The following is a 16500-nucleotide window of genomic DNA, read 5'->3' as shown; positions in this document are numbered from 1 at the left end:
CCTAAAACATTACTGGGGTCTGGAGAAGGCAGAAGAAAAGAAATATATTTATTTTCAAAAAGCAAAATCACAGAGTCATAGAACGATTTGGATTGGAAGGGACCTTTAAGGCCATCTAGTCCAATCCCACTGCAGTGAATAGTCAATTCAACTAAAAAGCTATGCAAAGACCCGTTGACCAGAGAAGAAGGATTCATGCTGAATTTCCTTATTAAGCAATCAAAATCAAATCCCAAATAAATCCCTCTTGTGAATCCCTGTTATTCTATATACAAATATGCTGCTTTTGATGTGCTATCAAATGTATCCTTGTACACTCTGTAAACATATTAACTTCCTTCATTGAATTGACTACAGAATTTGGCAATTTTGCTTGCTCATTGGGCTTTTCCCAATATTTGATTAGAATGTAAAAGAGTTGTCAACTCAGTGTAAAAAAAGAAATACTCTTAGTACAGCACTTTTAACATGTTGAATTTTAAATTTAGCTCGAATCTTGTAACTTACTGCTAACATGTCTTTGAATGTTCCAATCTTTGGAAAATTTCAGTAATATTTAATCCTTGTCATTTTAATGTAAATTCTTTTAGCAGTCCAGTTCTGAACTGGATTTGATTTAATTCAGTTGTTCCCTAAAATTCAGTAAAAATAAGTGCATTAATACTAGCAGTGGATGTTGACTTTTGATTTAGAAAGCAAAGCAGAAAAATTGTGGCATTTAATGAAGGGTGCCTTTTTTGTGACAATATAAAGTATCTCTTGTACGTAAACTCTTAACTATAATACTAAATTATTTGCTGAATACCCCTTATTAAAATCAGGTTTTGGGTAATCTGTAACTGAAATGGAATAATATAATCCAGAAATTGATGTTGTCCCAAAGGCCAGACCTTCCTCATAAATCAGCAATAGATTGGACCTCTTTCTGAAATAAAATTATTTTCCTATCAGGACTGGTCAATATGAACAAAACAGAGTCAACAATAACATTATCAGTTCAATAGGTTGAAAGCAGCAAAAGCTGATTGCACAAATTAAGAAATGGGTAATTATCAAGCTGACAGAAAAAAAGCAATAAGAGGAGCTCAAAAGGATCTCACACTGAGCTTTTCTATAGTGCCACAAGAGGTTTATAGTAATTTGCAGATGTTATTTTTCATCATAAAATTCATTCATAAATGAATTAATTATAAAAATCAATTAATTGAGCCCTTTTACTTTACTGATATTGTGTTTAAAAGAATGTATCTCAGAAGCAAAGTGGGATTGTGGCAATAAATGTAGATTTGTAGGAAGACAACTGTCGATATATTCACATCTACTTTAGTCTCTGCTGCTCCCTGAGATCCTTTTTTGCTTTCAATCAAATATGTTTCTTTTGTGATATTTGCACAAAATCAACACACAGCTTGTACACTGTGCACACCGCAAAGACCCATGTCTGCATCCACAGGCGTTCACTGCCTGTAGCATATAGAGAAAAATTGTATCTCTAATTTCACATCTAAAACTTACAGAAAAACATATATGAAAGAGACTAAGGTATAAAAAAATACTAAAGAGAGTGTTCCTCTCTGGTGGCTGGAGAAAAAACTTTCTGGACACCTAATTGAGGGTCTAGCTGGAGTTTATTTAACGTGAGGTAATACCCTGAAATGCCACATCTTTACAGTAACCACAGATGCGTATCATATTTGAGGGTCAACATCTTCCAATTGTAATGTGAAACCACTTGAAAGTTATCTGTAGACCTAAGAAATAAATTTCTTTCCTGAAAGAAGAATAAATGTGACTACTCCCAACATATGTTACCTAAATATTATGCCAGACATATTAATGGAATATCTCTTGCCCTTTTATTCACAGGGGTTTTTTTCTTGCAGGAATAAAGCTAGTAAAATCACAGCAAAATCTAGAATTGTCAGGCAAAAGTTGGTGTTTGTTTTCATGTACCCTCAAATCTCAGTATGATAAGAACATCTCTGCATAGATATTTGCATTTTTGGATTGAAGGCAGCTGGGAACATTCCAGACATTCTGAGACTTGAGACTTGCATTAGTGAGAGGAGGCTCCTTTTTGAATGCTAACAAGTTTTTCATGGTAGCTGTTTATGCAATTTATTTAAGACAAGTTACACTGGAAGGAGAGACCACTGCCCATTTCACCCACTGAATTGGTTCTATATGACTTTTACTTGATCTGGGATTGGAATTGGGATTGTAGTTCTAAAAAACTACATAAAACTTTATGAGGTAAAGCAAATTAATAATATGTTTTATTATTTTCTAATTAAAAATTAATTGCTATGAGAGCAAGAGCATTGTTTACATGATGGACAGAGCTTGGAAGAAAAAGCAGGCCAAAATTACCACCAGACTGATAATTAAAATGGCTAGTGATAAGGAGGCTTATCATTATTTTGAGAGGTTTTAGTGGATGTCATGAAAATTATCATAGAGCTGTGTCATACTGACAAAACTGAGACTTTGACCTCCACAGAATCTGAGCTTGTGTTTTATTTCACAACAGTTCATTCTCTTCTCCCACTGTTCCAGTTATATTTCTCAAACCCTTGCTGTGATATCTTTTTCACCTTGAATAAAATACAGGGGTTTTCTGCCTGCATTCAGATTACCCCTTTGCATGACAAACCTGCATGCAGCCCTTCTTGTTCCTTTGCACTACAGTAAATAGCTTTTTCTCTTTGTTTTGGCTTATACCTTCCTCTTTTGATCTTATACGTTATGTTTAGGATAGAGTTCATTGCTAACAATTCCAGACCAAGAGCCTTTAATAGACTTTTGAAACTTCTTAAAAATGTTCACACAAGTTTAACTCATGTATTCCTGTGCTGTCATTTTGGTTTTATTATATTCTGGGGAGAGAGGAGGAGAGTTTGATGCCTATTATGTACTTGTAATTATTTCTTATTGAAAAGAAAACAAAAAAAATCTCATCAGGAGAGGTTACTAAGAAAAACTACAATAATGACTGTTCATTTAATAATAATTATCTTTCACAATTATGCCATTTTTTTTACGACCCGATGTAAAAGCTTGACATTAGTACACTTTCAGTTCAATGTCTTGATTATTTTGGTGTTAATAAAATCTTAAATTTTAGACAAATATCATTAAATGTTTTCCTCAAATCTGACTCATATACATCAATTGCCTCTCATTAAAATTGCAGCTAAGTAATCTTCACCTTAAGGATAAGACAGGTTTGTTCCTTTAGACTCATATAAAAGACCTTTTGAGGCTACCAGAATGCTCAGCTATGCTTTTCTGTTCATTGTCTGATTAGCAAAGCCTGTAGGAATCATGCACAATGTGGGTGTGGAAACACAAATATTTAATCCAGCAATGCCAGTATATTCTCTACACAAATGTCTTCCTGCCATTCTCTTCTATGAAACACAGAGGACTGGAGAAAACAAATTATTATGGCTAGCTCCTGATAATCACCTTATACAGCACTTCCCACAGGAGCTCCTTAGGAAATCACTAATTGAAATCAATGGGGCTTTTGAAGGTGTAAGAAATCAGTCAGGAGGAGCAAGGACTTGGCAGGTTATAATTTAGCTTCTCTGAAATGATACTGTTTTCCTGGTAGCTCACCTGAATAATTTACTTATGGAAAGGTTTCCTTCTTCTGAAAATGTGAAGTCTATCTGTCTTTCTTGTGATGTCATAGTTATTACCTTTCCTATTCTGATTTTTATATTCCTACAAATTTTCACATTCTTATTTAATTTCTTTCTGCCTCTGTCTTTTGCACTACATTTTGATATCAAGACAATAGCTATGTTCAATAGTATAGTAGTCCTTGAATTTATTCCTGTTTAAGGAATGTTAACTGGAAAAGACAGGAATATTCCTGTCTTTATCAATATAAAGATTAATATTGATAAAGAAATTGCTTCATGAAGCACTTAAGCTGAACTTTTTCACCTTGAGTAGAAGGTGTGTTTTTTATGCAAAATATTGACCTATGTAATTCTGTTTTGCCTTGTCAGTAACTGCAGCAGCTGTTGTTGGCCTGCCTTCAGAGTCCTTTCTCTATTCAAATTTGGGGTTAGTTTTTCCACTATGCACATGGTTCTTATGTGATTAATATGCAAAAGAACAGGCTTGGTTGCACATCTTAAGTACTGTAAAGAGTATGAAACATGAATATTCTTGACACAGAATTCATAGTTGAATCTTTAGTTTGAAAATTGATAGGTTTTGGAACTGAGATCTGAGTCTTTACTCCTGTCATCTCTCATGCAGGAGTTGCAGGGTCAGGAGGGGAAGAGGAATTCTTATTCATGGAAGAGTCTCAATTTCTTTGGAGCAAAGCCTGGGAGGACAGCTATAAACACAACTGCAAAAACTTAAGCAGTAATTCTGGAGCCTAGAAAAACCATGTGGATGGTAAAGCTATAATCTTGCAAAAGGAGGGAAGCAGAGCTTGTGAAAACAGTTTGTGGATCTCTAAGGCATTGTGTTTTCTCCTGGAGATGAGTGTCCTGTGTCCTGAGAGACATATGTGCCTAGAGAATAGTGTAAAAGAGCCATAATCTCACTTAAACTATGATGATGAATAGGTACATGATGAAAGGGATGATTTGATAGTGCTTTATTAGCATGCTAATTTGGTCATAAATCATCTGCCAGATTTTGTACAGCTGTCATAGATGGCAAAAAATCTCTCTAGTTTTAGTATCTTGATACCAGAAATGCTGTACTAGCTACAGTCTTCTCATGGCTTTCTTAACAACCTGGAAAAAGCATTATGAACAGTTTAACTGTGGTTTTTTAATATATATCAGAGTCATAGAATCGTAGAATGATTTGGGTTTGAAGAGACCTCAAAGGTCTCTTCTGCTTCCAGCCCCCCTCCCATGGGCATGGACAATTTCCTCTAGGTATCATTAAAAGTTCCATCCCTCTATTCAAGAGAACTATAAAAATTAACAAACTCTTTCAAAAGGAAAATTAATGCAGAAAGAGCACCTTCTGGCCAGGAAGAAACTGTTAGACAGCTCAAAGTGTGTGGCACTCCATGCACTACAGTACCTCTGAAGCATAGGCAATCTCATGACTAAAGATAACGCTTTGTTGAAGACATCTACTTTATGAACATTTCAATGTACATTTATGACAATCATTTTTACATTTGTCCCATTTTTTTCTTGTCCTTACTAGCTATTTATTTTTCTAAACTATCTCCTTAACTGGTGTATGTTCTAGTTCAAATTCTCTAAAGAGAATCTTTATTCAGATGTTGCTCAGACAACAGCTTATCTGCCTCTGCCTTTAGACTGTGATCTGTCAGCACCAGCACACACTAGAATTGCACCTGATTATTGGAGAACACTTGGTTTTATTGTGATAATGCCTTCCTAATTGCCCTTATCAGGACAGGGCACAGAGAATTCCCACTCCACTTGTAACCCGAAGATCTTATTATGCTTTCTTCAGTCAAATGTAATTTTGTTTTCACTGCCTTTCTCAATTCACATAAATGAGAAAGAAAGTTCCCTTTTCATTATATTTGATGTTTTGCCCTCTGCTTCTTAAGGCAGACCATATGTTAAAGAAAAATTAAACTATCATTAGGCTTGTGGGGAAGCTGCTGAGAAGGATAAAAGCTCCTTTTCACCTTCCCATACTTGAAGGAGATTTGTAAAAGAGATGGGGACAGACTTTTTAACAGAGCAGTGGTAGGACAAGGGGTGATGTTTTTAAACTAAAGGACAGTAGATTAGGTATAAGAAATTTTTTTTGTGATCAGGGTGGTGAAACACTGGAACATGTTGCCCAGAGAGTTGGTAGATGCCTGTGCTGGTTCTGGCTGGAGCACAGTTAATTTTCTTTAGAGTGGCTTAAATGGGGCTGTGTTTTGTACTTTTGCTGAACACAAAATTGATAATATGTAGGGGGTTTTTGTTATTGCTGAGCAGGGCTTGCACAGAGCTGAGGCCGGCTCTGCTTTCCTGCAGCCACACTGGCGAGGAAGGTGGGGGTGCCTGGGAGACTGGGGAGGGACACAGTGGGACAGGTGACCCAAACTGGCCAAAGGGATATTCCAGAACATCTGACATTATGCTCCATCATGCTCAGAACAGAAAGTGGGGGAAGGAGGAAGGGGGGACGTTTGTACTGATGGCATTTGTGTTCCCAAGTCATCAACACAGGTGACAGGGCCCTGCTCTCCTGAAGGTGGCTGAGCACTGGCCTGCCCATTGAATTACTGAATTATCTCTGTGTTTTGCTTTCCTTGGTAGCTTTTGTTTTCCCTATTAAAATGTCTTTATCTCAACCCACGAGTCTTCTCTCTCTTACCCTTCCAACTCTCCCTGATTCTGTGGGTGAGGGAGTGAGCAAGAGACTGCTGGCTGGGGTTAAACCACAGCAATGCCTCATCCCTGGGAACATTCAGAGTCGGATTGGATGGTGCTCTGAGCAACTTGATTTAGCAGAAAATGTCCCTGCTCATTGCAGGGGGCTTGGATTAGATGACCTCTAAAGGTCTCTTTCAACACAAACCATTGTGTGATCCTATTACTTCTTTTCTTAAACCCATGTGGAGGGTGTCTGACTCCCTGCCCTTCCACCAGGAACCCCAGTTGCAGGAGGTGGCATTGATTCTTCACAAACAGCACTTTAACCTTTTAGGTCAGTGCTGGCAACGCGCTCCAGCTTGAAGGAGTGAGGGCATGGAAAGGCCCTTTGAAACAGAAAGCAAGCTGAAGTTTAACTCCATGGCATTAAATATGTCTTGATACAATTTTTAGCAGTATTGCCAAAAAGAAAGATTGATTTCCACAGCAATTTTGAAAGGGGGAAGGGGGTACCTTCAGAAAAACAGTCCTTTGTTTAATTTTCAGCTGTTATAAATTTCAGCTTATTTAATTTGAAGCAACTTTGAATTTTTTTTCCTACAGAACAAAAAAAATTATCATGGGATTAATATAGAGCAAATTAATTTACATGTGTTAGTGTTTTGCTTTAGTTGTGGAGGAAAGAAAATATTCTTTTGCCTCTTGAGAACTTAGTTCTATCCTACAGTATCCAACTTCCTCATGTAAGGTAGAAATTGGATTCAACAGTAGTAATTGAAAATGATGATGTGAATTTGGAGAGTCTTGCAATCTTACTTTGAAACCTTTAAATACCAACAATTTAGGAGTCATCAAAAACTGACAATCAAAATTCTTTTTGCTTCATGTAGCCTATGTTGCACCTCTAACATTTTTAAAGATAAAAGTATGAGTGAACTTGAAAATATTTGAAAACTAATCTGACATCAACTTTCTGTCAGCAGAATGAAGACAGTTAATTTCTTCCCACTTCTTTGGAAATTTTAAAGGAGAGAATAAAACACATTAAGGAATGGTGACCCACTGTTCTGTGTACTGAACACTTCAGAGACACATTGTATGGTATCACAATCCAGAAAGAGGAATGATGGTCTTGCAGTGAACAGAAATTGTAAAAATGTACAGGAGAGGTGGAATATGTCTTCAATCCAGTGTGATAATTTATACATAATTTCATAATGCACATTTAAAAAACTTCTGTATGAAAATCTCCATCTCTAAAGTAGACATCATCCAATATATCAGTTCAAATAGCTATGTGGATTTTTGTCTTTCATGAGGGCTATTAGGGGAAAGATCTGCACCTCAAAGACAAGTGCACATGTTACTGGAAAAATTTTATGAAAGGGGGTAAGACCACTTCAGCACGTCAAAAATAAGATGACAGTTTTCAGATCTCTTTTTATAATTTTTTATCTAGTGAAGCCACTTCAGGCTTCATCCACTTGCTCCTTTCCAGCCCTTTCTCTCAAAGACATCTTTTACTCAATGATGTACAGCACCAGGAGGTCTTCCAAAAGGGTTTCCCACACAAAATCTTCTCTCAAAGCCAGCATCTCCATTGCAGTTCCTACATTTCCATCCCCAAATGCTTTATTCTCTGTATTTTTCCTGACCACCTTTCCTTCCCCATCACTGATGCTCCCTCCTCTCTGCTAGGGCAGTGCTGGCTCATGAGTGTTTTTCTTTCCCTGATGAGGACTGTCTGTGTGGTTTAGAGGTGTTGTTATCCAACAAGGCTTCAGCACCTGTGGTCAGCTGTGGCCAGCAAGTGCTGACACCAACTGTGCTGCTTTGTGGTTAGGAGACATGGAGCTTATGCTGACCTAGAAGAGTTGTAGCTCTGCTCCAGGTAAGCTGGCAACTGTACTCTGTCATCCTGCTTTAGCAGGCTGCCTGTGATCTAAGAGACAGAGAAGGGGTTGAGAATTATTGCCATGCTTCCCTTTTTTTGATTAATGCCCACCAGCACCTTCCTAAATCAATACGTTTCTAGTGATTTAAGCCTGTCAAGTGTGTGGCTCTTGAAAGTTGTGGAAGAACAGAGCAATATCATAAAGTTTAACATGAGGCCTCATAGACTCCCACACAGTCTTGGATTTAAAAGTTATTTTTCTGAAAACATTGTTTTTTGTATGAATGAATTATTAAATCACTTGAAAATGTAACCAGTCTTATCCAGCTATTTATTTTGTAGGGTGATGTCAGAGAGAATCAACTAGAACTATATCTGCCTGTGTAAATGTCATTGATAGTGCTCCTGCTGAAATGTTTGTTTCAATCTGTTATTGGGCCTATAAAAAACCTAGTTTAAAAGGATGTTGACAAAATTATTTGGAATTAATTATTTCAAATGAAATAGAATTTATAATTTTAGGAGGGATTAAATATTATGTACAACAGAATCAAGTTTTTCTCTATAGGGTGTTTTTCAAAGTTATATTTATTATTCAGAAAAATCAAAGACATAAGACAGGATCAAAGTAGTACTTCAGAATGACACAGAAGGAGGGCAGAGGGAAGAGAATCAAGTATTCTGACCTACTTCAAGGCCCCTGGGCTCTCTTTATATTTTGGTTGAACACATTAACAAAACAATACCACATTTCTAAAACCCAACGTATTTTGGGGTAGCTTATATCAATGTTCATACTTGTTGAGACTGATTTTCTGAAACTATATATGCATGTAGGGCTGTTATAGACACAGAAACACAGATAATTTGGGATGTCAGGGGGTCATCTCTCCAGCCTCCTGCTCAAAGCAGGGCTTTGATGTTTTATGAGGTTGCTTTTTTGTTTAGTTTCCGTAGGGACAATATTAACAACAAAAGACAAAATTCTGACCTAATAATGCTGAAATCATATCTATATTGTTTTATGTTTGTTGTGAATAAGCATGTGGATATGAGACAGTCATGGAAGTATTTTCTTTTGCATGATATCATTATTGCCAGCAGTATTGCTGATTAATTAATTACTGTCAGTGTCAGCCAATATTCAGGATCCAGTATGTAAAGGCATACTTACACTGTCTTGAAAATAATACTGGTGTTACCATTTGCTGACTATGAGACTTGTGGGCATTATTCCTATTATAGTTGTATTATCTGTAAGCATATTGTTATTCCTTGTATCTCACACAAAATAAAAAATGAATTAATGTTGTTCTTCAGAAAAAAAAAGGGAAAAAAGCCTCTGTAAATTATGCTAATATCTGCAGAACTAAGAGAACTTTTCTGTAAGTTTGAAATTCCCTAGGCTTATGGGAAGGATACAATTTCATAGTTGTTTTAGAAAGCTATGAAGAAAATCATCCTTCCTTTTTCAAATTTACCTGTATGATGGAAGTACAAGTCATGCATTATTCTGTTTGGGCCCTGTTGATCCTACAGAAATTAGTTTTTCTTTTCACTCCTGGCTAGAGATTTTCTGATAGCTGACAAAAAAAGATTAATTTTTTTAATGTGAGAAGATGACAAAAATAAAGTAAATATATTACAATAGCTGCATTTGATAAGGTCTTGTTTCCTCTGTGCTAACATATATATATATAATTCCCTCTCCCAGCTTTTCCAAATACAGCCATCAATATTCTCTTGATCTGACCATAATACTTTTGCACCTTGAATCCTTGCATTGATCCCATTGTTTTGTTGTTGACTGCAGGATATTCCTAAGTTCTAGTGAAAGTCTTATTGATAATTTGAATTTTTCACTCTTATCTCAAGTTCCTGGTCTTTTATATTTTTCCATGGATGGAAAACTTGCTTTTATGCAAGGTGCTGGCCTGGCTGAACTCACAGATCTTGTGTTTCCTGGAAAAACTAGGCATAAAAAGAAGCAAATGAGAGACTCAATCCTTACTTTGGCCTTTCCACTTCTTTTCACAAAGTGCAAGTTCTTTGGCAAGAGATTTGTTTTAAGATCCGTACATGTTTTAAGATCCATACAAATTTTAAGATAATAAAGAGAGTATATACTTGTTATAGAATTCAAATGGGGCAAAAGGTACTTCAATATTATTTCATTTTAAACCTGATATTCTGGTAAACCGTTTCCTTCTCACTATGGAATACGGAAGTTCTGACAATTCCATTCAGCTATTAGGGAAGCAGGAGATTTTGTCTGGGTGGTTTTGGTTGGGTGGTTGTGTTTTGATTTTGGTTTTTGTTGGGTTGGTTTGGTTTTTTAATGGGGAAAATTCAACCTCTTGTCATCAAGAGAAGCATTTTGCACTTTGACTTCTACAAGCAAGAAATATCTAGGCTGGAAATACTCTATATAATTTTTAAAGATAATTTTATTTTGTTCATTAAACATAAACATCTTCATGTTTTACTCATGCCAATGATTGTTAGAAGGTGTTGTCATGCAGCTTGAGCCATGTCCTGTTTTCTTTTTAAGGGAAAGGACAAGGTATCAAGGTCTCAAACTGGGAAGACAATGTAATAAGAAAATTGTCTGATATAAATGTTCCAGAATAGGAGTTGCTTCTTGTTTAACCAGCTGAGCATGTTTAATGAAATTTCCAGGGAGCTGTCCCTGCAATATATTCTTGACTCTATTTCTTTGATCAGTCCCTTAACAAAAAAAAGCATATGACTATGACATTCAACACTGCAACAAAAGCTGCCCAAACTGGGGCATGAACTAAATAATTCTGTTGTCAGCTGTTGAAACTGCTGCTTCTTTCTTTTCTTGGCAATCTTCCAAGCCCAATAGTGATTAGTGAATTAGTGTGTAGCAAACATTTGTGATATACAAACTTTTTTTCAGCTGTTTCCAAATCTAAAATGAATGCAATCACCAAGAGGCTTGCAACTCCCTAATTAGTTTCTCCAGAATGGCTAATTTGATTCCTACATCCACAGACTTGAGTGTCAGATATGAAACAGTCAAAGTCACTGGGTCCTTGAGCAGATGACCATCCAAGTCTCACGCCTGTGCTTGAGCTGCCAACGTTCTACGCCCACATCATCAGTGCAATGCAATGGTTGCATTGCTGTTACTGTTAACAGCATTTTAGCCCTTGTTGTGCCTCACACTTCACAGCTGCAGGCATTGAGAGAACAGATAAGAGCATCAAGAATTTCATCTCAGTGCCCTCTTCATGCTCCTTTCCACTTCCTATATTTTGGAAACTTCCCAAAAATGTCACATAGGTCTCAGTATGCTCCTGCTCCAGGTCAGGAGGTTCTTGAATCCTTCACTCCCTTTTCTGTTTTAGCTGTCTCCAGTGATCCTTCCACAGCTGGCATTTTTCTGTTCACCCCCTTACTTGTATGTATCACTGCAAAAACTACCCCTGGAGAATCTGCAGGCATCACCACTGCTCCTTCTGTCCACTTGACGTTAAGAACACAGAAAAGTCTAGATTTGAAAGGAGAGTTGGAACTGTTCTTTTCAACAGTATTTATGCAATCTGTCTCCCAGTTCCCCTTTTGGATATGTATAAACATTGCCTCTAATTTTGAATTTTATCAGATGGGGTGTTGGAAAAGACCATTAATACTGTTTGGTTTCAGCTTCTTGACCAAGTGAATAGTGTCTTTTCTCCTAATGCTGTGAAGTGAAACATAAAAACAGACTGGAGAGGCAAGCCACCTTATTTCATGTGGAAGTCTGGGTGGAGAATGGCAACAATGCATTATTTGTCCTTCAGATTTTACGCAGATGCCAAAAAAAATCATTCTGGTGCTACAGGCTTTTTATTCCATTTTGTACAACTAAGAGGGAGATCTTGCATCTCTGACTTGTTCAGCAATCTTATGAGCAGGTGTGATTCTTTTGCCAAAACTTGTGTTTATTTAAGTGAGAGGAGCAAAAGCTAACATATTTCTCCGACAAATTTTTTGTAGCATTTTGTTTCTACATCTCTCCTTATGTGAAATTAAAGGCAAAATGTTTTATTGGTGTGTAGGAGTTGTATATTTGACGTACTTCCATATTGTGTGTGCTGCATTTCCGTATGGCATATAAGAAAATGCAATGCAATCTTCATGTCAAAAATATTCTATTAACCCTTGAGGCACTTGTGGGGGACATTAAATAACCCTGGTGTACATATGCATTTTATTTCTGGCCAAGTGACAATGAAAACAATGAAAACACCATGTATTTTATCCAGATACTCATAAGACCTATATAAGTATTTTCTTGATGTGTCCCTACTATATTTTTTTTTCAGTCATGTAAGGAGCACTGATATAACTCATTGCCAAGTATCCTCTCTTTTTTTCTACTCTTATTGAGTTTTTCATTGTCATTATTAGGAATTTTCATTCCATAAATGGGAAAATGCATCTACCAGGAATATCAATAATAAGTTGTGGGTCAAGGATGTTTTAGTCAGTACTATAAACCATGATGTGCACAATTTCTTTGTTCTTTACCATGCAATTTTAATAAAGGGAGTTGTGGGTATTTCTTACTGGGTTTTTTTATTTATCATCTAACACATTTTCCAAGCTTCAAGAGACTTATTTTTTATTAAATAAAAGCAGAGGTTCTTAAAGAATCATGTGACTTCAAAGCAAGGACTTAATATAAAATATTTACTTTTTTCAAGGCTCACTGTAAACATACAAGAGGCAGAAATATTTATTTTCCCAGTAAAAGACTTTCTGCTATGGAAAAGGATAGAAAGTTTACCAAAATTCAAATGTCTTTGTTTGCATTCAGATTATTGCATCAGCAGATAACTACAATAGCTATAAGGAGATCAGTGACATAAGAGTAACTATGATTTGGTACTCTAATGAGGTTTTGTTATCTTCAAAAATATTCCTATAATATCTTTTAATACTATTCTGTCTCATGATTTCATGATAATAGAATCATAGAATCCTAGAATGGTTGAAAGAAGACCTTAAAGATCATGCAGTTCTAACCCCGGTGCCATGGGCAGGGACACCTTCTGCTGACCAGGTTGCTCAGAGCCCCATCCCATCTGGCCTTAAACATTTCCAGGGATGGGGTATCCACAGCTTCTCTGGGCAACCTGTTCCAGTGCCTCACCACCCTCACAGTGAAGAAGTTTTTCTTAATATCTAATCTAAACTCACTCTTTCAATTTGAACCTGTTCCCCCTTATCCTGTCACTATATGTTCTTGTAAACACTCTTGCCCCCTTTTTCCTGTGAGTTCCCTCCAGGCACCGATGTCTTTAGGGAAATACCTGAGATGCCATTATCAGCTTGCATGTATGACTGTGCAAAGGCATCAAGGCACCCGCTGAGGCCTCTGACAGAACTAGTGAACATCCTCATGGAATACAGGAGGACTTGACAGAAAATTGTATTTACTGAATGAAGGAGAAGGCTGATTTACTCCAGTGCCCAGGCATGATCTTTTGATTTCTAGCAGTCTGAAGCCCAAGTAGTTGCTGAACTTCATACATCGTGAGGCATTCTTATCTTCCAGGCATTTTTTCTTCCATGAATATTTCAAAGGTTTTTGAGCCCATGTTAACTAGCAACATCTCCTGCATGCGTAACTGTGCACTGTCAGTAAGAACTTGCAGTAACTATATTTCATACATTTTATTTCTGGTTGTGAAGATGATAACTGATTGTTCCTTATTGCCTGCACCTTGTCACTCATAATTGTTATATTCTCCTTTATTTTCTATTTTTCCATGTCAGAGAGTCATTGTTGAGTATTTCACTGTTTGTCTCTATATATCCCAGCTGTCCTTCCTGGTTTAATTTACAGTTTTACTATACACATTCTGAGATGCATAGACCAGCAATGCATAGAGTATTTAGGATATTGTGGGCTTTACACAGTCTAAAGGTAGTGGTTTTACTCATTTCTTCCCAGCTTCTACATCTTGTCTGCACTGCTTCCTCTGATCAGCACTGAATTGGCATTTTCATCAAAATACTTCATCCACAAGAGTCCATTCTTGAGCCGGACCAGCTAGTGCAAAACCTGTCTTTAGTCTGCAAAATCAAGATTGTTTCTTCACTGTGCAAATTTATCTATACAGGCTACAGTTCTAGCATAGAAATAGTTTACTTTCACTTCCCAGCTTCTTTTTATTAAAGGATATATCAATCTTTTTTTCCTCATTTATCCTGTTGTATTCTTCTATTTTCACCTCAACAAGAGGTTGTTGAGGGAGGAAAAGAGAGTGCCATGTGAAACCTTGCAGGTGACAGGTAGGGTGGCATTGTCTCCAGATGCAATACTGCATGCTGCAGAATGACCAAAATCTTACAGGTGGGTCTAATGCAAGCACAACACAACACAATGCACTTCAGCAACCTACCAAATCTGGGAGGTGTGAAAAAAATCAATGTAATTTCCATCCATCAGAATTAACTCTTATAAGGATCATAAAGCACGCAAAAGAGGGAATTACTATTTTGCTATGAAACAATCGCTTGCCTTGCTAATCCTCGAGGGAGAGAGAGCAAGCAACTCCTGAAAGACAGGTATAAGAAAGCTTCAACTATATGAGATACTAAAAATCCTGGACTAGAGAGGAATATTAGTCTTAAAGCACATTGTAATCTTCCTCTCTGCTCTTGACAGCCTTTCCCCTGGTGATAAATACCCTGTCTCACTCGCTTATCTATAGGAGATAATCTCTTTCTCACCTTTTCCTGCTATTGTTCTCTGCTAGTCCTACCCCCCTGCATAATGCAGCTACCTTTTCCCTTTGGTGGCTGATCTAACATTGCTTTGTTAAATTCAAAGCAGTTTTTCTCAGCTTATAAGTGACTTTGAAATTTTTGTTTTCAGGGCCTTTGAAACCCAGAGCTTGTCTATTATTTTCTAAATTGACCAGTAAGTTCAGACCTTCTCCCACAGACCCTTAGCACCCTACAGTCTTGAAGGCAATCTGTTAATTAGTCTCCTTCCAAATGGGTGATTGCTTCAGAAGGCACTAACCTTCGAGTGCCCCATCTCCGGGCTCCTGTTAATATTCAAAGTAAGGAGCACTGATTGCTAAAAGACCCACAAAGGTCATTAGGCAAATCAGTTACTGGTACTAACTAATTGCACTGCACAGTTTCAAGGGTACAGGCAGATGTGTGTGTGTGTGTGTGTGTGTGTGTGCACACTTCTTCCTCATGTATTTTTATAAGAAGTAATTTTAAAGGAAACATCCAAACATTCTGTCAATTTTTTTTGTGTCTTAAGATAATACAGTAATTATTCTCCTTTCTGAAGGATTCCTCCTAGCTATGGCTGAATTTTACTTGCTTAGAGGGGCACTTATTTCTGTATGAACAGGATCCTGGCTGCTTGGATACTCCCTGCAGACTGTGCGACAAAGGTTCCATTTTTTTCAGAGACTATTATTTATTTTCCTTCTTTTGCTTGATATTTTTGCATCTTAACGAAACACAGTGTTCAAAACAAACTAATCTTATATCCAGCACACCTCTCCCAGCTACTAATACCATAGATTAATTTTAGCATACACTATTAGAAGATATGCTCAGAAAACTTGTGTTCCTTAGGATCAGTGCCAGAAGGCAGGAAATGGGCCTCTGAGACATGTTTAACTTCACAGAATTTTCAATTTCACCAGCTTTGCCGGCCTTTTGTTTACATGATTTCAGAAAGAAATCCAGCTCGGAGTGACATTTTCTGGCTGGGAATATTGAAATGTTTCCTGTGCAGACTGACATTTTGAAAGCTGAGGAATGGCTCATAAGTACCAGAAGAAATCAAACAGTATAGCAAGCTCAGGTAGGAACTCTCCAATGCCGTCTGGTGATAAATCAAATTTAATTTTTAGCCCACATATCGAACTTCAGGTCACTGTTAGTGCTCAATCTATGACAAATATAGTTTTCTCCTTCCTTTTCACTCTTCAGACTGGCAGTGCAAAACAAAACCAAGCACAGCCAAGAGCATAGGAGAAAGGACAGAAAATTGCCCAATTGAAAAAGTGTTCAGATTGTAGCAAGAACACTGAGGTGGTAAAAACATGGAAAAATGAAAAAAAAGTTTAAAAGGTTTTGTTATAAGATATCTGGTATTTCTAAGAGAATCTGAAGAATTACTACAAAAAATAGAAAATGCAACTCCTCAACAAACCCTTTTAGGGAATTTTTTATGCTAAGAAAAAGTAAATCTCTGTGAAGGAAATGGAGAAATTAGGTCTGAAT

Source organism: Melospiza melodia, chromosome 3, assembly GCF_035770615.1.
Source record: "Melospiza melodia melodia isolate bMelMel2 chromosome 3, bMelMel2.pri, whole genome shotgun sequence".
Classification (NCBI taxonomy): domain Eukaryota; kingdom Metazoa; phylum Chordata; class Aves; order Passeriformes; family Passerellidae; genus Melospiza; species Melospiza melodia.
Note: the sequence above shows the minus strand (reverse complement) of the source record.